The sequence below is a fragment of the Microcebus murinus genome, chromosome 11 (assembly GCF_040939455.1).
Source record: "Microcebus murinus isolate Inina chromosome 11, M.murinus_Inina_mat1.0, whole genome shotgun sequence".
Lineage (NCBI taxonomy): Eukaryota > Metazoa > Chordata > Mammalia > Primates > Cheirogaleidae > Microcebus > Microcebus murinus.
This window is the reverse complement of record NC_134114.1, coordinates 93,863,186-93,889,764: the sequence shown is the minus strand read 5'-3', so window position 1 is coordinate 93,889,764 and position 26,579 is coordinate 93,863,186.

The window sequence follows — 26,579 nt, the reverse complement described above, 5'->3', positions numbered from 1 at the left end:
AACTTGAACTCCTAGGCTCAAGGGATCTTCCTGCCTAGGCTCCCAAGTAACTGGGACTTCAGGCATGCACCATCATACCTGGCTCTTTGTCTTTGATTTTTGATAATTTAATTATGATGTACCTTAGGGAATTCTTTTTTGGGTTGAATTTGATTAGTGACTTCTGAGGTTCCTGTTTCTGGATGCTGTTATTTTTCTCCACATTTCAGAAATTTTCAGCCATTATTTTTATAAAAATTTTTAGGACTTTCTCTCTCATCTCCTTTGGGAATTTCCTATTATGCAGAGGTTCGTTCACTTGATGGTGTCCCATAATTTCTGTAGGCTTTCCTTGCTCTTTTTCTTTTTGCTCCTCTAATTGGGTTGTTTTATATATTCTGTCTTCAAACTCACTGGTTCTTGACAACATTTGGTCGACCTTGCTATTGAGGCTAATGAGTTTTTCAGCTCAGTTATTGTATTCCTTATTTCTAGAATTTCTATTTGGTTTTAAGAAATTCTTTGTTTCTTCATCCAATTTCTCATTTTGTTCCTGAATTGTTTTCCAAATTTCATTTAATTTTATAACTGTATTTTCTTGTAATTCCCTGAACTTCTTTGAGAGGATTATTCTGAATTCTTTGTCAGACATTTCATAGATCTTTAATTTTTCTGGGTCCATCCCTGAACCTTTGTTGGTTACTTTTGGTGGTGTCGTTGCTCCCACATTCCTTGTTTTCACATTCCTGCTGTCTTTACATTGGTGCTTGCTCATTTGAGGAGATGGCCACCTCTTCCAATTTTTGCAGGTGTTCTTCAGTGGTTTTAGATCTGCACTACTTAATGTTGGAATTTAATCACTAGTCTGCTGTTGTTTTCCATCCTATGGAGGACTTATGGTGAACACTGAGACTAAAACACTGCACTGGAACTAACCCATTGCCCTACTCCTATTTCCTAGTCTGAGAAGACTTGTAGTGAGTACTCACAAAAATGCAATTTAAGCTCAGTCAATCATAGGCAGACAACTGAGCATTAGCTATATTGTCTTGAACATTCTCCTGGGATAGTCCAAGTAAGGTAATTGCACAAACTTAAACAAACAATTGCTGTTCTTTGCTTCCACATTCAACCTATAAAAGGTTTCATTTCAACCACTTCCAGTTACTTGTTTGGCACTGCCTGATTCAAGAATTACTATTTGCTCAAATAAGCTCTTCAAAATTTTAATTTGCCTTAGTCTTTTAACAGAACTATGAAAAGGTATTTTGAAGTTTAAGGTTATATCCTAAAAGTTTTTCTGCAATTATGCATTTAGATCTTTTCCTGACATGTATTATTAAAATTTTAAAATTATATGTACTTATTTCTTCTCCTTAAAAAAAAGTTACTTTCTTTTCTAATCTATCAGGTTCCTATGCCCAAGTAGGGAATGTCAATAAAAGTACTAGTTTCACTGTTACATATGGTTTCAAGGAGTAGTCAGATCATTCCTGACTGACAGAATAACAAAATAAAGAAAAGAAAGGCCTATTGAAGGTTAACCAAGCCATAACTATTCCAAAATAAATAAAGTTGGTTCCCTAAATGTCATACCATAGGCCAAAATAAATCCCACCACAGAAAAGAGTTAAAAAAAACAAAACAATAAAAAATAACCTCAGGGTGCTAAAGGTCTTTTGAAACATAAAGGCAAGGGAATAATCCCTTAAGAAAAGGATTGATAGATTTAATTTTTTTAAGTCAAAAAACAACATGAATAAAACTAAAATGAAAACAACAAACTGGGAACAATATTTGTAACATATATGACAGATTTATGTCCTATAAGGAAATAATAACGATTGTGTGCAATAATGTATATGTAAAGAATTTATAATAGTGATTAATAATACAACTCAGTTTATAAAATCAGGATTGTTTATAGAATTGCCAAAAATATTAATACATTTATTACAAATTAGGTTATAATACTTAGAAAATAAGATACTTAAAATATATATTATAGATAAGATACTTAAATATACTTAGAAAGTGTTCACATTTAATTAAATGAAAATTATTATAACATAGTATGTTTAATATGATACAGATTTTAAGTGAATGTATATTTTGACAAAACTGCCAAACTAACTAACTCTGGGAGATATGATTATGGATATTTTAAATTTTCTTTTGCTTTTTGGTGTTTTCCAAAATTTCAACAATGAATATACAGATTTTAAACTAGCCAAAACCTTAACATATATTATTTCAAAAACACACCATGAACAGATTAAAAATAAACACTGAGTGAGAAAAAAATTTCAAAATATTTAACCAAAAATTAACATTCTTATCTTTGTACTACCTCTTATTTTCTTAGCTAAATCTTGATCTTATCCTGTTAATTATAATACTTGAACAGAGATGCCACAAATGATATATTTAAGAATGTATATCACAAAAAAATAAGTTGAAGTGATATAAATATCCAACCATAGGGTTAAATAAAATTATGCTAAGATAGAATGTTACTCAACTATTAAATATGTATATTTAAAAGAATGTTATGATCAAAGCAAACTGCACTGTAGTCTGTTCAAAATGATCCCAATTATGTCTTTGTTCAAATATCACCTTTTCAATAAGGCCTTCCCTGACCACTCCATTTAAAATCACAATCTCTTCCACTCTGTCTCAGAATCTCTGACCACCTTACTTAACCTGCATTATGTTTTCCATGTACTTCACATCATCTACCATACTGCATAATTTTGTTTTCACTGTAATGATTGTTCACTGTTTCTCCATAGAATGTTGGTATGTACCTAAGGAGAATTTGTTGAGAGAATAAATATAAATACATACACAGAACAAGCTAGAAAGAAATACACCAAAATATTAATTATAGCTATAGTGCGATTGTGGGTGGTGATTATTTTCTTCTTTGTCCCTCCCTAGTTGTACAAAGTTTTCTGCAATAAATACAAATAACTTTTATAATGAGGAAAAACACGTGTGTGCATGTATATGTACGTACGTATGTGTTTAAAGAATGCTAAACTAGATCTCTAGGTAGATCTTTACCCCTGAATCATTCTAGATATTCTAGATATTTTTAAAGATCGCCTAGAGAAATGATTTAAAATCTTCCTCATCAACTTGTGTCAGGAATTAACATCCCTGAGAGTCAAGAAATATTTCTTTTTGTCGGACTTCATTCTGCTTGTTACTGGCAAGGTTAAATGGTGCCTGTGGGTCTATTGTCAGGCATTAAGGTAAGTGTTGAAGAAAAGAAAAAAGGAACAAGAGAGAGATACATTATTTTACAGTGATAGAGTAATGACAATGAAAAGTAAAGTAAGTAGGAGGGAGAGAAGAGGCGGAAATACACTACACTTACAAGTTGTAAACATTCATTGATCTCTTTTATGTGTTAGCACCCTATGCTGGATGCTACAATATGCATAAAAGTGCTTGTAACAGGGTCCCCGTCCTTAAAGACTTTATAATACAGTAGGGGAATTGGAAGTCTAATATTTACCCCTGTCCCTCCCATAGCCGTGACAGACATGTACTGACTGCAGCCATCCTGCTTATTAGTAGCCGCATTAAGTGGCCCCTGCTGGGGATGGACATTGCACAACTCAGTGTAATAAAACCATTCTGATATTGAAAAAAATTTTGACTACTTTATCTATGAATCATCCTCCCCACGCACCGCATGAACGATCTGCAGCTTTATTTTATTGGATGCTGTCTTTTTGTCTCGTTTTAAGCCTTGACTAGCTTTTCCATAGCGCAATCATGACACATGCTTAGAAGGTTTCAAAATGACTCTAAGACTGGCCTAGTTGAAACATGAACCGGTAAATCTGGAATAGGAAAGAAAATCACATAAACATTCCAGTGGCAAGCAGAAATGACCTACAGTTTTGTTGTTTGGGGTATTTGGTCTTAGGATCTCTCCTTCTCTCCAAGACATGGAGAACTGCTTGCAAGGCTGGTGTCAAATCCTTCCTGCCCGCTGCCTTCTGGGAGATGACAAAGACTGAGCTGACCGTCGTCTCTCATAGGATGTTTTTGACAAGCAATCTTCGATAGTTTTCTTTAAAAGAACTCAAATTTTTTTGCTCTTTCCTCATGAGTCCTTATGTTCTAACCCTACTATTTCTTGCAGAAATATTTTCTAGTTCTTTGCACCTTGCCGGAGCTGTGGGCCCTGTTCTAACACCAGTGTTTCAGTCAGCGGTCCCCAACCTGTGTGGCTCCAGGGACCGGTTTGATGGAAGACAATTTTTCCATGGATGGGGGTGGGTGCTGGTGGTGGTGGCAGAGCTCTGTAGCCTGGCCCCTAATAGGTTGCAGCCCAGGGTTTGGGGACCGAGGTTTTAGTCTTATGTTTGAACTCTGTTAGTTCACACGGGGTCATTATGTCCCAGCTCCAATTTTGAATAGTGCTCCCATTTTTATATCCAGATGAAATATATTTCTCTAGGCACCAGTGTTGCCAGAGTTACTGCTGATTTATATGCACCTCTGAGTCACTTGTGCCCTGTCCTTTCTGTCCCGGGACTGCTGAGCCTCTGTGGTTTGGTGAAATGGCCGCAGGAACTGAAGTCATGAGACCTGGGTTCTGGTTCTAGCCTTGCTCCTTCCTGTTTCTGTGGCTTTAATAAAATTTGATTTAAGTCTCTAAATCTACACTGGGTGGTAGTGAGCATAACTATGAGAGCAAATGTGAAAACGCTTTCCAAACTCGAATCGGAAATATGAAGACTGTCCTTCTGTTCGTATTTCTTCAGGTGGGGGGAGTTTCTCAAATGTCCTCTCGCTCCTTCCCATCAAAAGGCTCTCCCTGTGTAAATTACTCCTCCAGCCCCTTTTCACCTAGTGAGTGCTTCCTCCGCTTTCAGATGCCATCCTCACAGTGCCTGCCCAGGCCGCAGCCCCTGACCTCTTACCTGGGTAGTTTCCCCTTCAAATCTGCTTAGTAGCACCACAAACCTCTCCTCCTTAGCTCTTGGAATACGTATAATTTTCCATGGACCTGTAAGATTACTTGATTATTGAAAGTCAGTGTAGCCCGGGAGGCAGACTGCCTGCATTAGGCTCCTGAATGCTGCTTACCGGGCGTGTAACTTTGGGCACTGAATGCCTCTGTGCGTCAGTATCTGCACCTATAGAAGATGCACCTATATAGATTTGCACCTATAAAGATGTTTACAGCGCCCATACTACACCACAGCACTATTGTGAAAATTCGATGGGGCACCGCATATAAGCCACTGAAACTGGGCAGGCGCACAGTGAGCACTCGGGGAAGGTCCCTGCTGCTATGCGTTGGGCATTCATTCCTCCGTCTGCATTCACCGCCAGTGTGGGGGCTCCTGAAGGACCACCTGCCTTTCGAGTGCAAGCAAAAGCCTGGGTTAGGGTGAGTGCTCGGTAAAGATGTGCTAAATGTAATAATGACTAACTGAATTCATGGATTTAAATTCTCAACTGGCACTCAACATGCTGGGATCTCGACTTCTATTCCATTATTCATGTCACATTAAACCACGTAAATGTTAAAAATCAGAGGGATTAAAACTAAACCTTTAGGAAAACAATGTCCTCTAAGTTGTACTAAATCACTGATGACTATTTACATATACCATGAACTTCCATTCAGTTGGGTACTACCTCGTTATTTGTGGATTCTAAAATAAAAATCAATAAGCATTTGCCAGAATACAAAGAATTCTGCTGGGCAATTTCAATGATACGACGAGTGGTGCTGGTTGGGAAGCTATAGCATAGTATCAAAACAAGTCTCTTTGTGATAAATACCAAAAGAGGAGTAGACAGGTTCTATCTGCTTATGGCAGATGGTGGAGAACATTCAGTCATGGGTCAAGGAAAATGGAAAAATTCAAAATTACTCAGGCTTACTTCTCCCTCTCCATTTTATGAGTACATAAAATATCTTTGAATTTATTTTTCATACCCTTTTGTCCTGCATTTGCTATTTTTTTCTCCTAATGGTTTTGTTCTAAGTTTTATTGACAGAGACAACTTGAATCATTTTCAGACCATCAATTTTCTTAGTCTTAAAACAACAAAATATCTTGATGATTGTAAATATAAACAAAAGCTCTCATTAAGACAGTAAAGTTTTATTTTAATTAGTTCATATGAAATACATTCTTTCTAAAAGTAAATCAATACCTCCAAGACATATTTGCACTCCCATGTTCATGGCAGCAGCATTCACAACAGCCAAGATGTGGAATCAACCTAAGTGTCCATCAAGAGATGAACGGATAAAGAAAGTGTGATATATACACATACAGACAAAAATGGACTATCCAGCCTTAAAAAGGAAGAAAATCCTGTCACTTGTGACAACATGTATGAACTTGGAGGACATTATGCTAAGTGAAATAAGTCAAGCACAGAAAGATAAATGCCGCGTGATTTCATTTGCATGTAGAAACTTAAAGTTGAACTCATGAAAGCAGAGAGTAGAGTGGTGGTTACCAGGGGCCGGGGGACATGAAGAGATGTTAGTCAAAGGGTCAACAGTTTCAGTTATATAGGTTAAATAAGCTATGGAGTCATGGCATGGTAACTGTATTTAACATTACTAGTTGGTAGCCTTGAAATTTGCTAGGAGAACAGATCTTAAATAATTCTTACCACACACACCCAAACAAAAGGAAACTATGTGAGGTGATGGATATGCCAATTAGCTTTATTACAGAAATCATTTCACAATGTAAACCTATATCATAACATCACACTGTACACCTTGCTTATACATAATTTTATTTATCAATTATACCTCAATAAAGCTGGAAAAAATAAAATACATCTTTTCCTGTTTTAAAGTAATTGGATCTCTGTTTCAGTAAAGTATGAAAAGAAATTCATGTTTTAAGTTTGCAGTTTAAATATAGGCCATTTCATCTGGCCAGTTAAATCTAGGTGAGGAGCTATCTTAAAAGTACTAATTAAATTACAGCATATGCAATAAACACCTTTCCTTGGCTGAGCAGGGGTTTTAGAGGATGAGAGAGAATTAGATTGATCTGAGGTGGCAGTCACCATGCTGCCTAACCGGTGACCTTTCTGCCACCTGTCTTCCTAGTTAGCTCGTCTCCCTAGAGAGGCCCCGAATGGCAAGTAGTTGGATCCTCAGCCTTCCCTGTAGAGAGAGCGGGGGCACGGGACCCAGAGGGGTGTGAGTGCAAGTCTGCTGAGTGGCTTCTGGGAAACGCTTTGCTCCATAATTCCAAAAATATAATTAACACACACGTATTTTCTGCCTTGACGTTGTTATAGGAGAATGTGACACCTGGAGCCATAGCAGCCTTTTTGGGACTCTGTGATAAAAGCCAAGATACTGAACATATTATAGCAGAAAGATGGAAGGAATCTGGGCTTCTGATGACACCTCCAACTGCGACGCTCACCTTCCTGGTGTACAAGAAAATAAATGTGCCAGCCACTAACTACCTTTATTTGACTATTCTATTGCAAGCACTCACAACTATGTAATATATCAGCGTACCTTGCCTATCATACTGCTAGACCAAATAGTATCAACTAAGCAACTTATTTTCAAAATGGGCCAGCATGACTCAGCGAAATGTTTTGAACAGGGCAATGGATTGGTCCGTGGGAGTTCGGATTCTGGTTTCTAACACTTCAGTTCTGGGATCAACTTGTTAAGTGACTGGTGCTAAATAAGTCATATAGCCTCATGACTTCCCTTACCCAGGCTATTTCCTTACCTGTGAAATAAGGAATTTGGATTGAGAAAGCAGTTAGGTCCCTCCTTTTACCACTAACATTGTTAAATTCTATGTTGATAGTAATATCACAGGTCGGGGTCCCCGAGGAAGCAGACTGAATGTGACATAAGCGTGCAGGGGGTTTATTGGGGAGTGCCCTTGGGATCAGCACCTGTGGAAAGTGAGGGGCAGGCTCCAGATCGGCAGAGGGCGCAGGTGAGCGACCACACAGTCTCAATGCAGGCCGTGGCCGCGGGTCTGCTGAGGCTGGGATGGGGGGCAAGGAGACTGGGGCTTTATTACCTGCACATGGATCAGCCTCAGGGAGTGTGCAACCGTGGGCGAGGTGGCTCTCTCGGGCAAAGACAAGCCACCTAAGGGGCTGATGGCTGAGGCCTTCTGGGGAGAACACTCCCAGCAGCTGGGGACTACGCCCTCATTTCTGAAGGGGGACTGGAGCAGGCCACCATCATGGACAGGAACCAAAGTTCCCCTGTGTTAACAACATAAGGTTGACATCTTTTTTCCCATTTTAATTGCTGAATTAATCTTTTTCAGTATAGGAAATTTCAAACCTCCACAAAGGTAGAAAGACTAATAATGTGAACTGCCACGTATCCATCTTCCAGCCCCAGTAAAGATCTACTGCCATTCTGGTTTTACATACTCCCCCACCTCTGTAATTTTCCCCTCTGCTGGAGTATTTTAAAGCAAACTCAAAATATTGGAATAATCACCTGTGGCTGATTAAAGTCAACATAATTTAGATTGTTTAGGGTATCCACATGTGTCTCTAACCTTAAAGGTATCATTGATGAGAATTTTTTTTTTTAAGAGACAGGGTCTCGTTCTGTTGCCCAGGCTGGAGTGCAGCAGTGCAATCATAGCTCACTGCAGCCTCCAGTTCCTGGGCTCAAGCCATCCTCCTGCTTCAGCCTCCAAAGTAGCTGGGACTATAGGCAAGAGCCACTACACCTGGCTAGAATATTTTAAATCATAATATAAATAACAGAAAGCTCTTCCCCTCCTAAGTTCATTTTTAGGGCATCTCATGGAGCCCTAAAGAGACACTTTCAGGCCTAGGGGTTTTCAGTTGTCCCTTCTTTCACTCTGTAGTGGGAAACTAAGAAGTGTGGCACTGTGTTTTAGACAGGGAGCTGTAAGTCCCATTACCAGCCAAGCCAATTAGGGGCTCCTCGTGAGTAGGCATGTTTTGCTCAGTGTTCAGATGAGCAATGGCAAGCTGCGAAGCATTATGTGGTGAATGATGATTTTGTGGTTCCCAAGGTCAGTAGATCCAGGTTTAAAAATAGTGTTTGTTTTTGCTATGTCCTCACGTTTCAAAAATTCTTCCACGTAATGGCCCTGTTCAATCATTTTTATTTCCAAACAACCATGCCCACTGACACTTCTAACAAAATGGAGGGTCTCAGCCCCATTGCCATAAAAGGGATCCCAGACCAAAAGGGATCACTAACAAAATGAAAATTTGATTTTTCTTAAAAGTCAACTGGGAGGTGCAGAAAGACACGGGGGGAGAGTTCAGATTGAACGCATCTCCCCAACCATGTGCTCTCAGAAACTCCCGTGAGGGATCCGACACTTACCTGGTTTTCCAGAGGATGCGTCTTTAACCCAGTTCTCTTTGCTCCCTTGTCCAGCTGCAGAGCTGGACAAACATTTTTGAGTTCTTTGGCGACTGTTGAGAAGCTCGAAGGCCTGAGGCAGCCTACTGCGTGTGCATTATGGAAAGACAGCCGAGAGCTACAGACTGCGGTGTCTGCCCTAGAAAAGCATGTGGTTCAATTGTGAGGAAAAGCCAAGCAAGTATGGCAATCCAGTAGGAGCACTCACTCAGAGCACAAAAACTGACTGTAACTTATGCATGGATACAATCACCTTCACCCAGTCTAAGAAATGTAGGTGTTTTGGGGCTACTTGAAAAGTTGCTCAGATAATGAATTCAGGTTTAAAATGAACAGTATACAGAATATACGTGGGGACTGAAATATTATATCATCCTTATATAGTAGTTCCAGGATGCTCATGAAGGAGATTTTTATTTGGAAGCGTATGTTTCAGGGTTATAAAGTAGAATATAGTTTTAATAACTATTTTAAGGGTCAATATCACTGCGACTGGGCAAAGACTGGTGAAATATTTTGCTTCTAAGAAATAAAGACTTGGAACATTAGATGGAAAAATCCTAAGAAACATGTTAGCAAACCAAACCCAATAATATAAAATAAAATTATGTATCACAGTCAAGTTTTTCCTAGATTGCAGGGTTAATTTAGCACTAGAAGACCAATTATAGAAATTCATCACAGTAAGAGAGAAAACACATTATCTCAACAATGAAAAAGAAAAGTGTCTGACAAAATTGAATATACATCCAAATTAAAAACCTCTTATTGAAGAAGGAACAGAAGTATACTCATTTCTATAGGGTATCTATAGTAAACATCACAATCAATGGTAATGTTGAGAACCTTCCTCTTAAAGGCAGAAATAAGAAAAGTTTTCCTGCTATTATTAATTCTATTCAACCTTGTATTAGTGGTCTTCTCCAATGTAGGTAAGGCAAAAATTAATAAGTAAATAAGTAAAATGTGGGTTGGGTGTAGTGGCTCATGCCTGTAATTCTAGCGTGTTGGGAGAATCACTTGGGGCCAGGAGTTCAAGACCAGCCTGGGTAACATAGTGAGATCTTGTCTCTACAAAAAATTGAAAAATCAGCCAGGCATCATGGCACATGTCTATAGTCCCAGCTACTCAGGAGGCTGAAGCAGCAGGATGTTTGAGCCCAGGAGTTTGAGGTTGAAGTGAGCTATGATGATACCACTGCACTCTAGCCCAGGCAACAAAGCAAGACCCTATCTCATGAATAAATAAATAAGAATTGGATAGTAATAAAACTGTCTTTATTCCCAAATAAAATTATTATATAGAAGAAAATAATCTACAAATAAAGAATTACAAGTTGCTGGATACAAAAATCAGTTGCATTTCTATACTATGGCACTGAATAATTAAGAAATGTCATTTTTAAAAAGATGCCATTAATATTGTCATCAAAAATATAAAGATTCTAGGAATAAGTTTGAGAAAAGATATGTAAAACTTCTCTGAATAAAATGAAAAAGCTTTATTGAAATACAATCAGAAGGCTTAAATCACACCGTATATCATGTTCCTGAATTAGAAATTTCAATATTATCAAAAAGTGTTCCCAAAGTTGATATTTAGACTCAATATAATTTAAGAACACCAAAGATTTTTTTTCTGTGAAACTGATAAGCTGATTCTAATATTTATGTGGAAAATTAAAGGACCAATGGAGAATTTAACAGATATCACCATTTATAATGAATAATAATTGATTCAATATCTTATCAGTTTAGGGATAGACAAATTAATCAAAGAAATAGAATAGAGAGCCCAGGAAAAAAAATACTAATATATGTGTGGTATATTAGTCTGCTCTGGCTGCCACAACAAAATATCATAGACTTGGTGGCTTAAGCAACATTTATTTCTCAAGTTCTGAAGACTAGTAAGTCTACAATCAAATTGCATCTAATTTGATTTCTGGTGAGGGCACCTTCTTGGCTTGAAGATGGCTGCCTTTTAACGTGTCCTCACATGGCAGAAAGACATCAGTTTCTCTCTCTTCCTCTTCTTATAAAGCCCTACCCTCACGACTTCATGTGACCCTAAATTTCCTGTTTTGAAATACCATCATATTGGAAGTTAGGACTTCAACACATGAATTTTAGGGGGATACAATTCAGCCATAACATATGGATACTTAGTTTATGACATTTCTGGGACTTTTCAATAAACAATGCTGGGACAATTAAATATCTATATGGTAAAACACAAAACTGAGTCTGTACCTTACGTCACATATGAAAACCAATTCCAGTGGATTAAAGACTTACATGTACAGGTAAAATTATAAAACTCTTAAATATAGGAGAATATCTTTATAACCTAGGATTAGGGAAGGAGTTCTTAAATAAGACACACAAAAAACACAAAGCATATACACAAAGACTGATAAATTAAACTACATTAAAACCAAGAGCATTAGTTCATCAAAATTCACCATAAAGATAGTGAAAGGACACAGTGCAAATCAAGAAGATACTTGCAATACATATGACTAACAAATAGAAACGGACAATGAAAAATAGACCCTTTACAGAAGGGGAAACCCAGATAGCCAATAAACATAAAAAGTTGTGTAACCTAATTTGTTAATTGGAAAAATATTAATGCAAGTTGAAATCACCATAGGACTCTGTTTCGTTACCACTAAATTGGCAAGAAGTAAATCTGACAATATTAAATATTGGTAAAGGTATGGACAATTTCTGTGTGTGTGTGTGTGTGTGTGTGTGTGTGTATCTAATGGGGGGCAAATCCCTACATGCAGTATAGAAAACAATTTGGCGTTCTCAGTATAACGCACACTGTGTGTGCAATAAGACGTACACACCCACAACCCAGTAACTCCACTCCCAGCCAGGCCTATAGAAACTCTGGAGTGTATACCAGGAGAAATCTATAAATGTTAACAGTACTATTTGAATATAAAAAATTGGAAATAACCCAAATGTCCCGCAGTAGTAGAATGGATGGCTGCAGGAGCGAGTGTGAACGGATTACAGCTACATGGAGCAAAATACACAGCCCTTGGGAACATCTCGTCTCTGGGAAAAAAACAAGCCAAAAAGAATATGTATAATATGAGTCTATGCATATCAAGTTCAAAAACATGCAGAAGTTTAAAGGTGTATAATTTTACAGATGGAAACACATGATAAAATTACACATTAAAATAGTAAGGGACTTCTGATAGAAGATTCAGGCTGGGAAGGGCATACAGGTCAGGGAAGAGTTCAAGGGTCTTAAATGGTTTTATTCTCATGCTATCTATTCATCATATCATTATTCTTTCTCCTTTACATGTACTTTAAACATTCTTTTGTAATCATCTTAATAATCGATACGTTTTTAGAAAGAAAAATACTGACCTGTAGCAATCTTCACATTGATTACATCTAATTTGTGGTTTTTAAGAGAATACTTTCTTATAGAAATCATTTCCTGACAATATTGGAATAGAAGCAAAAAAATAAATCCTCATTATCCCAATAAACACGACAGAAAATCTTCAAAGAGGAACTTCAGGCAGAGGAGGAGAGAGTAAAATAACCACCGCCTCCACGAAGCCAGAGCCTCCCTTGGAAAAGAGTGAGCGAGACCCGCGTCTCCCGCGGCGTCGCCTGTAATTCCAGCGATAAGGCGTCAATTCTGGGCCCGGCCTGGAGTGTAGTGTAAACACTGCGAGAGCCTGCAGGACCACAGAGGGAGAGGCGGCTCTGGCTGCTTTCCCTCGGGGGGTGCTCACTCTCAGCTGTTGCATCGCAGACCCAGATTCTCCGGGCGGTGGCCCGGCGTGGGGACGGTGGCGTCGCGGGTCTGCGCCCTAGACCTGCGCCCGCCGCGGCCTCTCCTTGCCTTGCAGCCCGGCCTCAGGTTAGGCCCGAGACTGACAGGCGACGCGAGCTCCTTCCTGCTCGGGGCTAACTGGCCTGGGGAAGAGAACCCGATCATAGCCCAGAACTGCCATTTGGGGAGTTGAGGGGGACGGAGGAAGACACGCTGGGCACGTGGTTGAAGGATACTTATTTCCATGTGCATACAGGAGGTTAAAGCACACCTTGCAATTAATTCGGTTGCCCCGCGCTCCGCTAGGGAGAGTGAACACGGTGGCGCGCAGTGGCGACAACTACGTGCAGCTCGTGGGAGAGCCGGTGGCCTGCAGCTTCTGCCCGTCTTCTCAGATAGCAAGCTGGCAACAGCTTAGCCTGTCAGCTACAGCACTTAAAGCTGATGGATATATATTATTTTTGTTTGGGGGTAAAAAAAAATTCATTCTGCCATTAATGACTCTTGGAGCATATTAGCTCAACTATTTTCTTTTGTGTTAAAATAAAACATGATTTAGAAAGGTTTCCCATGGCTCCTCAGGAACTTATTATGCCAGTATATTTTAAAAATCAACTGTATTGGAGTGTAATTTAAATACAATAAAATGCACTCGTTTTAAGTATACGGGTTGATGAGTTTAATTTGTGCAACTGTACAATTAAGATGTAGAACATTTCCAACACTCTCTAAAGTTTCCTGTGCTCCTTTCCTGCCAGTCGCCCCCCTCCCATGCACTACTGGCCCCAGACAATCTCTGATCTGCTTTCTGTCACTATAGATTAGTTTTGCCATTTCTAGAATTTCACATAAATGGAATCAGCTAATACATTTTTAATTCAGAGTCTCCCTCATTCTGACAAATTTTGTTTTCTGAGGTGTTTCTCTTGGTTTTCATTGCTCAGAAGGGCAGAACTTTATTTTTGCCCCCTTCATCTGGATTTAAACTTAAAAACCAGAAAAGTTAAAGATTTCTAAATCAAAGTGAAAATAAGTATAACTCACACAGAACTTTTTTAAAAAGCACTTTCATCATATCTGTTTAATGTGAGTTAACTGGACAAGTTTCCCAACCTAACGCTGCCTGCAAGTGTTGGCTTCTGGGGGAGTATGACAAGATCCATTTACAATACCCATGAGTAGGATGAAAAAGAAAACTCCAACAGATCAGCCGATTATAAAATGGTGAAAAATATAAAGCCACCAGTTGGAATTACCTATGGAAACTTCTCTATCCAGTCACTGATTGTGCCACAGAAGAAAGGGGTATTTCTCTTCACATTTCTGAAATGCCTCCCGAGAGGCATGGGAATTTGGGGTGATATAATGGTACTCAAGTGATCAACAAGACAATTGTGCCTGGTGCCGGTACGGCCAACGGCTCTTCATGGTGGGCAGCTCCGAGGTTTCCTATCTCCACAGTAACGTCTTCCCAGGCACAGAGCTTCTTAAGAAAGAATTGACTTGTCTTCTGGCACGATTTTCACCTATTTCCTACAATTTCTAGGCCAGCAGCTTTGGAGACTTTTCCAAGAGGCTGCAAGTCACACAATCGTAGAACTTCACCCACTGTGGCAGAAAGTGAGAATACAGACTGTTTTCCTGCCTTCTATTTTTGCTACCCAACATATCTGTTTTAATGGCAATTAAACTCTGGTGCCCTCCCTTATCTCCGTCTGCTAATGTATTTAATTCCACCACTCCCACAGGGAATAATCCCAAATCTAAAGCCTGTACTATATTAAAGACCCATGAATGCTTAATCAGAGCAAACAGAGGATTTGGTCTGTATAAACTGCAAAAGCTTGTGTCTTTTATGTCTAGAGAGCAGGACTGAAAGAAGAAAATGACAATAAATCATTTCAAGAAACAGCATAACGTAAATGTTGTATGTTTATTTAATACTTCATGCAATCATTTGTCTGGAGCTACAGCCCAGCTTCAGAAAGTGACTTGCCATAATGAGGTTGGGAGGCAACAGTGTTCAAGAACCAAAAGACATATTGCCTTCTCCCCAGACTGGCTTATAGGGAAAACGATAAGCTCTTAAGTAGAACCAAAGCATCCAAGAGGGTAGTACAACAGTAACACAAACCTTTGTTATTTTTTAAACAATTCTGTGTTAAGATATTGGGATTCACAGAATTAACATGATTTTAAAGAGTAAAAAGATGTGATTTCTTTTTGTCTGAGTTGAAATGAAAAATCCAAGTTGATTTCACCCTTAAGTTTGCTTCCAGTAAAAAGAAACAAGGATAGTGGTATTAGTTGGAGGTGGGGTAGGGTGGATTGGGTTGCTTTTTAGGTATTTATCATTGAGAGGACATGCTATGCAGGAATTTAGAGCTTGGGAAGGCTCTGGCCTCAGGGTGCCTGGGTTTGAATTCAGACTCTGCCGCTTCTCAGCTGAATAGCGTGGGCAAGCCCTTTCCCTCAGTTTCCTCATCTTTCCAATGGGATGATAAAAGCGCCAGCAGCCTCAGAGAATTGTTATAAGGACTAAACACAGAGAGAGCTTAAATGGGTGCCTGGCACCTCATCAATAAATGTTGGCTTCTGGAGAGGAAACCCTTCCATGTGTTCTAAACACAGTATGAAGAAAATCTTGGTAGTGGTTTCGGTAGAAGGTAGAGATGGGTAGGGATGGACAAGAAGACAGTTACCCTGCTCTGTAACCCAAAGACTTGGTTTCCTGGAGAGATGAGTGAAATTATTCTCAAATTGTTTTTGATGTGAAGGGTAAATATGATTCTGTTCTCACATTTTCTCAAAATCAAGATATATGAAGCCAGAGTCAATCCTCATTTCATAAGTTTGTACTGTCTTGGAGAATATTCATTGTTCTCTGCTTTACTGAGAACACCAGGAACCACAGGGCCGTCATGTGCTTTCTTAACGTGCTATGGGCTGTTGTGCTGTGGTACAGGTGATTCTAATAAAACCTGATGTCTCTAAACAGCACTGCCAACGAGCACAAGAAGACCCATGAGTGCAAATCTGACCTGTGCCAATATCTTAAGAGTTGCATTAATCTGTTCACAATATCCTGCTAGTAGTTGATGTGGTTGTAGATTTTGTATTTCTCCCTCATTGATTTATTTGATTAGGAAGAAGGGAAGGGAAACTCTGATGAACTTTCAACCCTATAATAACCAAATAGAGAAGGTGGTGGGTAGAGGGGAGTTAATTTTATTATGTAGATGCTGGTGGATAGTAATGCACTCTGTGTGCACACATTTCAAAGAGACACAAAGAAATTCTAAGGAATCAGCCATAGAAAAAGAACACAGTTTATTAGCAGTTATGAGAACTGATCCTTGGGGAAGAAATAAATGTAAAGAATAAAGAAAAAACCTAAAATTTAACAGTTTATAAGAGTGTTAAGGAAAATTTCAACATAATTACAAAGGAAGTGGTATGTGTTTATCAGTCTTACCGCCATCAAACACAGCTTTTCTAGATCAGAAAAGGTGAGGCTATTATAACTCTGTGCTGACAGCACAGCCATAGATTTTTTGTTAGTTTTCCCAAGTCAAGTCATAGTGTATATGCATGCGATTGTGCATTGCTTGTCCAGATAAATAGGGACTACCCTGATTTTTAAAAATTATGTTATTCTGTTGAGGTCAGTGTACAATTAATGATAAATACACTGATTTAATCCAGCACTTTCAAATCTTGTGTTTGAGACACACTGAAACAGTAAGACAATGTACTTGGGGTCTTGATTTTTCTTTTTCTGTTTAGTTTGCTTGACTAGTGAAGGCTTCTAATAAAATCGAATCAATATTTATAATCAATATTTATGTTTGTACTAAAAGCATTGAAGAAGTAAAGTTTTCTCAGACTTATAATCCAGATGGGGAGATAAGATAGAAACATATAGAACAATTTACAACAAAACACATGACTAGCTTTTCAACAAAGCTTTTGAAGAGATTTCACCATCTATATAAGATTAATTCTTCATAAAATTCTCTGTGGAAGTAATATTGCTGAGAAATTCCGAGGAGACACTTACTTCCATTGGAGAGGGTTTGTGGGAGAGAGAAGGTAGAGCTTCGCTTGGAGGCTGGGAGGCAGGAGGAGGGTAAAAGCCCGAGGCTCCAGAGCCTGCGCTCATGCCCCGGACACTAGTGGCTGTGCTTTTGCTGCCGGGTGGGGTGCTCGCTGAAGAGGGCTGGGGGTAGGAGCTGAACAAACAGGTCCAGTCCTTGCCTTCCTAAGAGCTTACAAAGAAAACAATTTTCATAATATTTTTATTTTCGTTACCAAGCTCATTTGAACACCTGCTTTAGATGTGCCAGATAGGGGACACCTGCCAATCCACTTTCCTTCCCCTCCTGCAGGACCCCTGCCCTCACTCAGGAGTGCAGGTCCTCGAGCGCTGTCTGCTCTTCTCCCTGCGGAAAACTATTTTCATGAACAGCTGGATGCGTTCACATAAAAGACTGAGGAGACTACAGGGCCGTCTGTCTCAGGAGATGTATTCTAACAGAAGCTAGAGTCACAGCTGATGGTGTAATTCCAGGTCCCGGCAAGGGTTCCCGGGAGGCGACTTCGGTGTGGGGAGCAGGGGCACCTTCCTCCACGCCCCGCCCGACGCACAAAACCCACCCCCAGGCAACTGTGCCTGTAAGTACTAACTTATCAAAGTTCTATTTCTTTCAACATGTCAACTAAGTTGTCCATCACAAAATAATTCTCAAACATCATTTAAGTGAAAATAATTATTTTAATAATAAAATAAAAATGAAAATCTTTACAGCAGATTTACTCTGGTCATATACCTTGCAGGTCTTCTATTTTCTTTCCTTACTTATGCCCCTTGGAGCATTCTGATATACTAGCCTTATTTTATTTTGGGACTATTTTCACAATAAAAAATTTCAGTAGAAAGTAATTTTAAATATTTTTCAAAAATGAGGGCAATGCTGAAGTTACCTTTGCTGGAGATTCTTAGAAGGAGGGCCAGGAAGGTAAAATCTCAATGTGCAAGATTGTGTAGTAAAGAAAGCAGGGACTTTGGATAAATCACCCTAGGTTGTATTTAGGTTTTGCCACTGAATAACCTGTGCCACTTTGGGTAAGTTCTTTCACCTCTCTTAGCCTCAGTCTTCTCCTTTGAAAAGTCTGGGTAATAATTGCACCTGTCCCATTAGATTGGAGTAAGAATTTGATAAACAAATGCACATCAAATGTCTAGTGCGGATGGAGGAGGGCTTTGCAATTGTTGGCTAGGATTCATTTCACTGCTGTGTGCCGGTTATTGTTTTAGGTGTTGGGGATATAGCAGGGAATAAAAGTTCCTGCTGCCATGCACAGTGTGTTCTAGGGGGAGCTCACAGACAATAGGTGCATGAGTACTCAGTAAGGCAGGGGTGGTAAGTGCCGTGAAAAAAACTGAAGCAGGCGCAGGGGAGAGAGAATGCCTGCTGGAAAGAGGAATGGCCGCAGGCGAGAAGCCAGGGCAGGGCTCTGGCGTTCAGGCAGAGCGCGGACTGAGGGCAGCAAGGGAGCCCGTGCAGAGCTGGAAGAAAACCGAACGCCGCAGGGTCAGTCTTACAGGATCTCGCTTTCTCTTTGTCAGGTCCACTTTTGAGTCGTTCTGTGTCTTTTGGCACGTCTAGTCTCTTCACTGCTCTTTAATTTCCTCCGTTATGAAATGCAGACATTTTTACATGTTTCCTTGGAATTGCTGAAGAGACCGAATCTGGGACGAGCTTCCAAAAATGAACCCCTAAGTCACACCGCGGAGCTGTGGCCTGGGCTAGGAGGAGGGACAGGGGCTTCTGCCACAGTGGCTGGCTCCAGAACCACCCGCACCTGTGGAAATCTGCACCAGCAAATGACTGTTACGGTTTCCAACCTTCACTCCAGTCACTGGGGTACATGTCACAGCTACCAGGCGATAGCGCTGAGATTCACACCCAAGCCCACGTGGCTGCTCTAGGAGCCTTTAACCATGCCGTTACACTTTCGTCCAAGCATTTTGGCATATTGAGTATGAAATCTTTAACCTGAAGGAATGAATGAGGAATTTGATCAGCTAGTAGGGCAAAGAATTGCAGACAGTTTCCAAGTTCTCATACGCAGGCTGGGTATAGGACGGGCTCAGCTATTAGAATAAAGGCCCAAACGAGGAGCTCAGTCCCTCTATGGTAACCTGGGGCATGCTACCTAAAATTGGAGAGATTCTGGAAGTCTAGAAGCAGGAAGCATCTCCTTCAGTGGCTACATGCTTTGTCACCCTGATGCAAATGGGCCCTGAGAAGTTAAATCTGAAATAACTCTTTAGAAATCTCACTGCTATTGCATTTCCCCCTTTGCTTTACAGGATTTGTACTTAGTCCTTTTCTATAGGTATTTCCCCTGAAGGTAGACTTGCCCACAGCATGGGAGCTTGAGAGTTAATCAAAGCACCCAGCGACTGTTCTCAGATTTGTAAACAGGTTTTCTGGATGACTTTATCAAGCTTCATAGCTGGGGCTTTGAGTTTTCTTGAATAGTTTTTATACTTTGTTTGAAAATGTCTTTCCACATGCAGTGTAATGGGGGGAAAAACCCCACACAAATAAGAAGTCCTGCTGGCAGGTGTTTTAACAGCCCTGAAATTATAAAGCCAAGAGCTCATTCTCATATCTTGAAAAATGACCAGTCCCTTGTGGGCCCCTGTTACTGTTTTCTCAATTCTATTAATAGACTTCCTTCACTAGTGTCTTGCAATGTATAGCACATGGCATGTTTTATGGAAACACTAAACACTAGACTCCATTTTGGAGTTTCTTTTGCTTTCTTCCAGACGACATTACATGTTTGATCAGAATTAATCATAATTTATACGTGTGTGGTGTGTGTGTGCGTGCGCGTGAGCACAAGCTACTTGTTTTAGTTTCTCAAAGTGGGGAATGTCACTCCAGAGAAAGGTCTATTTGTAAGTTAAAAACCTTTGAAACACAGAACACGTTTGATTCTTGAAAACTGTTCCAAAAGTCTGTTTGGTTTCCCTCTTCAAAGTGGTCAAAGGCAAGCTGAAAAGTGTTTCAAATGAAAACCTCTCTGCTGTCTGTCATATCTTGGGCTTGGTAAACACAGGCAAGAACCAAAAATTACTGGCTTGGCTCTGTAGTGTGACTAATAACCACTTGATCTGTCCCAATTTCTAAAGCATTAATTAATCCAATTTTTTTGAAAAGTAATTTTCATAGCTAAAAAATCGAATAGCACAAAAGCGTCTACAGTGAATATCAAATCTCTCTTCCACACCAGCCCTTGGTCCTCCAATTTCCCTTTGTAGTTTCTTATGCATTCTTACAATAATCTTCCATGCATCACTAAACATATATTACACATATAGGATAGTCTACTTTCCATGTGGTCTTCAAATCACCGCACTCTATACCTTGGAGATGATATCATATTAGCACATACAGCTCTACAGAAATACTTTTAAAGACTTCTTAGAATTCCACATTTAACAAGTCCCCTTTTGATGAGCATATAGGTCATTTCCAGTCTTCTGCTATTATAAATAGTGCTTCAGTGAAGCCCCGATTCGCAGGTGGGCAGACCACTGACAGCACATAGTACAGCAGAGAAACAGCTGCTTCCCACAGCGAACGGCAAGAGAAGGCCCTCGAAGGGTGGCGTTTGGTGCACTGGGACACTTTTGTTTGGAGGCCGTGCAGCTGCCACACCAGTATGGTTTACAACAAAACAATAAAATAATTTGACTTTTTTTAAACCTCAAATGTGTATGGTAATCATTCCTGAAGTCAGGAAGTTCCATTCTGGGACAGATTTTTAGTGAAAATGGTAACTGTTGCATGTTCTTCACTTATTTCCCTCGCTTTTTCTTTTCTCCATTTGGGTGTTTGATATACAAAAATCAGACTGTCTCTACTAGTTACTCAGGACAATTTTTATGTGTTGTTTAGTATACTTTGAATAGAAAATGAACTGTTGAATATTTTAGCATTTAAAAATTCAAACTGCAATTGAAATGTTCTTGCCTAAAATATTGAACCTAAATCTAAATAAGCCTCTAAATCTAATTACCAAATTACAGAAGACATGGCAGAGAAAGGAAAAAAATTAAACTACATCATTAAGAAACTATTATCAGAGTCAGAATGTGAGGTGTTCTACAGGACAAAAAAAAATCCAGTTTTTTCCAGAAGTTAATACCACAATAAAAAGAGCAGAAACTGAGCTTTGTTCTAGAATAAAAGATTCACAAGAAGTAACAACCAGATACAAATTGGATTTGATTCAAACTATCTGTAAACAAACAACATCACCTTTGAGACAATTGGGAAAATTTGAATATGGCTGGGGTGACAGTAAGAAATTATTTTTAGTTTTGTTTGGAGAGATAATGGCCTGGTGAATATGATTTTTAAAAGTCCTTAAGCAGAGATGCATACTGAAATATTTATCAGTGAAATTATATGATGTCTGGAATTTTAGGATACTCCAGAAAAAAAATTAGAGGCAAAAAATGAAACAAGATTAACAAATTATTGATAATTGTTAAAGCTAGGTGATGGGTACATGGGATTCATTATACTATTATTTTAATTTGGGGTACTGTATTGCAATAGTTTTCTAGGGCTGCCATAACAAAGTCCCATAGGCTGAGTGGCTTTAACAACAGAAATTTGTTTACTTGCAGTTCTGGAGACGGGAAGTCCATGATCAAGCATCAGCAGGACGCTGATTTCATTCTGAGAGCTCTCTCCTTGGCTCACAGAAGACCATCTTCTCCCACATCTTCCATGGTCTTTCCTCTGTGCACATCTGTGTCCTAATCTCCTCTTATAAACACACCAGTCAAGTTGGCTTGGGGCCTCCCCAGTGATCTCATTTAACCTTAATGACCTTCTTAAACCCTATCTCCAAATACATATGCTGAGGTACTGGGGGTTAAGACTTCAACACATGAAGTTTGGGGAACACAATTCCACCCATAACAGGTTCCAAGGAACAGTTCCATAATAAAAAAGTTTATAAGCAAAAGCAATATTAGCTTGTGTAGGAGACAGTTTATCACGGGCAGCTGCTAATGCACAAAACCACGTCAGGTGAGTGTGATCGCCTCCTCTCTCCCCCTCCCCAACAAGATCAAGAAGTCATTGACTACAATTGGGATAAGCTGATTTATTTGTTTCAGTTATTTCATAAACACAACAGCCCCCAACCCCTAAGAACCCACTTTAGGAGGATTATGTATTTTATGATGTGGAAAGACCACTCCAACCTTGGGAAGTGTTTACATTCCAAGAGGAGAGGAGCTCAGCTGTCCTCACCCAGACTGGGGTTGTAGGGGGTGGGGCCGACTGATTAAAGCAGATTAGTTCTCCCTGTTTAGCGCCTGTTTTTCTTAAATAAACGTTAATAGCTTTCTTTAACCATACTTCTGCCCACACTTGTTTTTCCCCCACTCTTTTTGCCCCTCCTCCCTTACAAAGTAAACCCAAGGCCCATTTGTATAAATTTTACAGACAGTGATGTCAGACCTCCAGGTGTCAGTCTTTTGGAAATACAGAAAGACGGTTTTCTTACTATTATTACAATCTGCTGGTGGGTTTTCTCTTTGGAAAATTATTTTGACAATGTATCAATAGCCATGTTATGGTACTCCCATTCCTAAAATATATTCTTGCCACAAATATGGGAAAAATATATGTATAAAGTTGTTTATCACAATAGTATTTATATTCTCTTAAATTGGAACCAACAGATTTATGTTGATAATTTATAGCACATCTAATTACTAGAAAATTCTATAAGCATTAAGGGAGAATACCAGAAAGAAAAACCCATGTACTATTTCTTTACATGAATGTTTTAAATTCTGGTAAAGGTGGGGAAAAGTCAGAATATAGATAAATACGGACAAAATTTTTGTAACATACACAAAGAGTTAATTTCCTTAATATACAGCAAACTCTTACAAATTCACAACAATAACAACAGCAAAAACCCAATAACTCAATGAAGGAAAGAATAACGAGGACAAGTACTTCACAAAAAATGAAACATCAATGGCTAACCGTATGAAACAATGTCAAGTGCACTTGACTCCAAATTGAAGAAATGCCTATTGCAATTACAAGATACTATGTCTCAATCATCTGGTGCCAAAGATACAAAGACTTTGGAAGGGGTTTGAAGAAAGAGGGACTGTGGATAAAAGCATAAATGGGCATAACCTTCATGGAGTACAATCTGACAGTGTATCACATTTTAAAATGCACACTCCCTTTCACTCGGGGCTTCCACTGTTAACAATTGTGGAGACATACATTTACGGTGCATAATGATGCGTGTGCATGGCTTATTTCTGCAGTCTTTTTATGTGCAAAGCAATCCTTGGGGACTGTTTGGATGAATTATGCCATGTCTAAATAGTGGACTACTATGCAGCCATTAAGGAAAATGGGACAGTTTTGCATTTGCTGGCATGAGGCAATGTCTATGATGTAGTAAGGGGGAAAGGTTCAGCTTTCTTTTGTGTAGCAATAAGGCATTATGTGTCTGTATATTCAGTTGGTGCTGCAAGTGCTCAGAAATGTGTGGAAAGATGCACTCCCGGGCTGCAGGCATTGGCTTTCTGAGGAATGAGATGTGGTGGCAGAGAGGCAGGTAGAGATAAACTTTTGCTTCTATAATTTTATACCCTGATAAACTCAGGAAAGCATGTATTACATTTATAATACAAAAACCTCAAAGTGACAGGTATGAAAACTTGAGAGGATCACGAGAAATGTTCAGAATGCTAAGTGATAAACACGAGACAAAACTGAATGTGCAAATAGCAAATATCAATATGACAAATGAGAGGAATGGGATGCTCCCAGATCATAATTGTTTGTGATCTGGCGATGGAATTATTGGAAAATTTTTTTCTGTGTTACCTACATTTTTGGCAACTTGCTTGCATGGCTTTTACTATTTTTAAAAAACGGAAACAAAATTAAGTAAGCACACAAATTTTGTCAATTTACTTCAACTAAAAATAGAAAACCCACAGGAGCAGCGAGCCGTCGGCTAGTGAAGAGCAGACCAGAGTGCGCGGAGCCTGCAGCCGACTCGGACACCAAGCCCGGGCCCGTAGCTGTGGTAAAATCGAGAGGAAAAGCTTCTCAGATGCTTCTTGCACCCAGGCCATCTCAACCAAACATCCAGAAAGCGAGCTTTTTTATCTTGACAATTCTGAAAAATTTCGAATTTCTTCTTGCCTCAAATCCATGTTGTCCCCAGCCATTTCTCAGGTTAGCCCCATAGGCCATGGCCTGCATTTATGTCCCACAGTCCTACTCTTCTAATTCTCTCTGCCCCTTGACTCAGCCCCACTCTTTTCCATATGCCTATGAATGCTTCCATGTGCCATCTAGAATGGTCCCACTTTGACCTCCAACTCCGCCTTGTCCTCGAAGTCTTCTCTCATTAACCCTGTCCACTCCCTGCCAGACCTCCTCATCTGGCTCTCACGGGGAGGCTGTTTGTTCTCTCGGGTCCCACTCTTCAGGGCTTGGAGACGGGCCTGTCTCTGCCTCCCATGACACTGCCACTTCCACACCACCATGACTCCCAAATGTGTTAGTCTTCCAGCCCAGTCTTCTCTTCCTTCTCTCCTGAGCCCGGATCCATGTATCCTACAGCCCCTTAACAGATCTGCTACTGGGAGATCTCACAGGCACCAAACACATGAAATATCCCAAATCTGACCCTTCATCTTCTTTCCACAAGCCTGCCTTCCTCCTCTAGTGCTTTCCATCTTGTTGTTGTTAACATGGAGGACCTAAGCTTTCCATCTTTGATAAAGGTGATGCCAGAAACCTGGGGTTCCCCTGACACTTCCTTCTCCCTCACTCCCATGTCCAACCCATCATCAAATAGTGTGGACTCTTACCTCCCAAATACCCCATGAGTCCAACCACCTGGCTCATCTTTACTCCCCGTCCTGGTCTAAGCCACTGTCATCTCACAAGCGGACTCCTGCCGTGGCCTCTACCTGGTCTCCCCACGTCCTCTCAGGCCTCTTCCCAGCTGGTCTCGGCACAGCGGCCCTACAAGTGTAACATGGAGGGCGACCGCATCCTCCTTGAGCCCCTTCAAATGTGCGCCTTTCCTCACGGGATAAGGCCCAGCTCCTCAGCCAGCTCTCTCGGGCTTTTCCTAATCCTCTTCTCCTCTAGTCTCCTCAAACCCCAAGCATTTCATGAGGAGCCCAAGACCGATATGTGACCTGTCCTAGGGGAGTGAACAAGTCAACAAAAGAACCGTGGCCATGGCCATGGCAAGTGCCTCGAACAGGCGCTGGGCTAGAGACGCGGTGTGTGGGGAGAACAGCTGGCCTTCAAATGGGGCGAGCAGGCCAGGCCCGGAGGAGACGCGGCAGTCGCGACTGCAGAAGCCTGGGGAGGTGGTGGGCACCGTGAAGCAAGAGGGAGAGTCGCAGAGCTGCAAACTCTTGAGGCTAAAATAAAGGACCTGATAGAAAGAGAGAGAAGGCTGTTTGGACCGAGAAAAGTGAGGCTGGTCTTGTGGCCACAGTTAAGGAAAGAGTGGGATTTTATTCTAAGGACAACAGAAAATCACTTTCCCTTCACTGACCATACCCCAGTCCCACTGGGGCTCTTTCGTTTCTTTGAATAGTTCAGCATCCTTCCTGGCCCAGGGCCACAAGCGCATGGTATTCTCGCTATCTTGAAAGCTCATTTCTTCTCTGTCATGTGGCCGGTACAGACTCGTCTTTTAGCCGAAACACCACTTCATCCCAGTGGCCACGCCTGCCCTCCTAGCCAAGGTCAGGCCCTGCCATGTACTTTCATATCTCCCTCTGCTTTTCCTCGGTGGCGCTTACCATGATGGAAATGAATGGATCACATGTTTGTTTGTCAACTACTCTATCCTCAGGACTGAGCACAAGCTAAATATTTTAACAACTGCGATCCCCAACCCCTAGAGCCCAGATTGGTCCATGGACTGTTAGGAACCGGGCCACACAGCAGGAGGGGAGTGAAGCTCCATCTGTATTTACAGCCACTCCCCATGGCTCACATCACCGCACAGGCCCCGCCTCCTGTCAGATGGCTGCGGCATTAGATTCTCACAGGAGCACAAACCCTACTGTAAACTGAGCCTGGGAGGGATCTAGGTTGTGCTCCTTATGAGAATCTAGTGCCTGATGGTCTGGGGTGGAGCTGAGGTGTGATGGTAGCGCTAGGGAGCAGCTGCACATATAGGTCATCATTAGCAGAGAGGTTTGACTGCACAATAAATGTGATGCACTTGAATCATCCCAAAACCATTCTGTTCCTCCATCCCCCA